The 2272-nt window shown below is 60.1% G+C and overlaps 1 protein-coding gene across 1 annotated transcript in view; it reads left to right on the top strand.

Moving 5' to 3' along the window:
- The first annotated feature begins 1781 nt into the window (after window positions 1-1781).
- VDAC1 (voltage dependent anion channel 1) overlaps window positions 1782-2272 on the top strand; it is a 29758-nt gene continuing 29267 nt past the window's right edge. The window contains exon 1 of the mRNA XM_029941908.1: window positions 1782-2272. The gene's annotated coding sequence lies outside the window, so the exon portion shown is untranslated.

Genomic DNA, 2272 nt, shown 5'->3' with positions numbered 1-2272 from the left:
TTTGTGGGCTGGCTTCATTCTTAGGGCAAATTTGTCTTTTAAAAGGCCCAGGAAGTCTGATCACGGTCCTTGCTCCATCCCTACAGCCAGCAGAGTTCAGTGCTTTGATTGATCCAAGAAAGGCCCTGGAATGGAGTCGGCTCCATCAAAGCTTACGGACTGATAGGAGGAGGGCAGAATGGTCATCACCCTCAAAGAAAAACTGTTAGACCTGACCTGGGTCTGTTTGTTCATAATTGCAAGAGAGGGCCTGATTGGCCAGTCTTGGGTCAGGTTCCCACCCCCAGCCCAAACCCCTGGAAGACAGAGTGGAGGTGGGGCTGGGGTGGGGGTGCTAAGCCTGGCTAACAGGTTGCCTTGTACAGCTCTTCTGCGTTTCTGGTGTGGAGGGTCAACAAGAGGGCCTCAGGATTCCATGTCCCACCAGATTTCTTCACTGTTTTCTGAGTGTTTACTCCTTTGGTCTTCCATTTCAGACTTGCCACAGCTCTCTGAAGTTGAAGCTGAGCGGTATGGTCTCTTGCCCAGAATCATACAGCCAGTGACTCTAATGGCACTCAGGTGATTAATCTGAAAGCAGCCTGGAGGGGAGCCCCAGAGCAGGTGGGGGAATGGGGGTTGAGGGCTGGAGCGGAGGGAGCACCTTGGACATTTGGTCCAAGCATCACACCTAGACTTCACTGACCCAAGGCAAGGCTCCTAACTCATGTGAGGTTTCCGGAGGCCCACCTTCCTGCAGAGTCTTCTGGTTCTGCCCTGCCTCCCTGAGGACCTGCTGCTTTACGCACTCAGGATGACTCATGCCTTTCCTTGCCCCACCCTTTCCCGGAGTATGCTGAGGCCTTTGTGTGTAGAGCCGGGATGACCAGGTTGGAAAGCTCCGCGTCCCCAGTCGGCCGTGGAGCAGCTCCTGGGCCTGGGGAGAATACGTCCTCAACGCTAAAGGAACTCTAGGAGGATTTAGGTGCGCCTGCTCACATTGTCAGTCAGACTGGAGACCTCAACAGAGCCCAGTGCGCCTTGTCTGCACCCTCCGCCACGCCCCCTCCCAAACTCCCCTCTTCCTCAACATCCCGCCCCCACTGGAACACGAGGTGCCCTTTCCCATGTAAGCTGCCATCTCTTTCCAGCAGCCTGTCCTGACTGCCTCTGCCCACGCCCCAGTTGCCTACTCCTTGAATTTTGTGCTACATCTGATTGGGTGCGAGTGTCCTGTTTTGTAGCCCTGCGCCTCCTCCACAGGGGCCCTAGACGCTTCACAAGTTTGTTGGGTGAGGCGAAAGAGGTGCAGAAGCTTCATCCAGCCACGACTTGATTAACACTTGGGGACACTCAGTGGTAATTCTAGGAGAAGGAAACGACCCGCTTAAGCCCTAACGGAGAGACGGACACAGGCTTTCACGGTGCTCCGCGGGGAGGCAGGCCCCGGGTTCCTCTAGGGGCCCTCCGCTGGCCGGAACCTGCGTCACGTCTGCGCGCTGTCAGACCCAACCGGAGACATTCTGGCAAAACGCAATTTACTTGTTTTACTTCCCAAATGCTCCGAAAATGGCTACTAGCAGTTTCGCTCCAGGGGAGAACTGATAACGTGGAGCGCAAACTCCGCGCACCGGGTAGTTTTCTCAGCGCTTCGCCCTTGGTGGCTGCAGGGCTCGGGAGAACCTGGCGTGGCGCGAGGAAGGGTCGGGGACGCTGGAAACCGGGTTGGAAGCCCAGGGCCGGGAGCGGAGGGGGAGGCAGGGAGGGGAGGCGACCGTAGACGCCGCTCGTCAGTATCCGCCACGCCTAGCACTCCCAGTCCTCCACCCGCTCCGGGGCCCGCCCCCAGGGGCTCGGAATCCGATTTAACACCCCCCGCGGGCTTCGCAGAGGTGAGGGTTCCGGGGACCACCTAGTCGGCCTGGGCTAGGCCTTGGTCCAGCACCGAACGCCACATCATCCCTCGGTGGGGGCGGGGGGCCGTTGTCTCCCAGCCCCAAGGACGGGCCGGGGGCCCAGGATCCCGTGCGTCTTCTATTAGCGCAAGAGGCCCCCGGTCACGGCTCAGAGAAGGAAGCACCTCCCACCGCTCTCCACGCGGGCTTCAACCTGGCGCATATCCAGCCAACACTGGCTCCCGTGGGCGGCTGGCACGCGTGTCCCCGCGCACGCACACATCTTGCACACGTCAGCCCCGCGCCTGCCCGGCCCCGTGACCGGGCGCACGCAGCACTCACGCGTGCCCGCACACGCCTGCGGGCACAAGCGTCCGCGGCGGGCACTGAGGGCACAG

Source organism: Suricata suricatta, chromosome 6, assembly GCF_006229205.1.
Source record: "Suricata suricatta isolate VVHF042 chromosome 6, meerkat_22Aug2017_6uvM2_HiC, whole genome shotgun sequence".
In the NCBI taxonomy this organism is placed as follows: domain Eukaryota; kingdom Metazoa; phylum Chordata; class Mammalia; order Carnivora; family Herpestidae; genus Suricata; species Suricata suricatta.
This window is presented reverse-complemented; position numbering and strand designations above follow the sequence as displayed.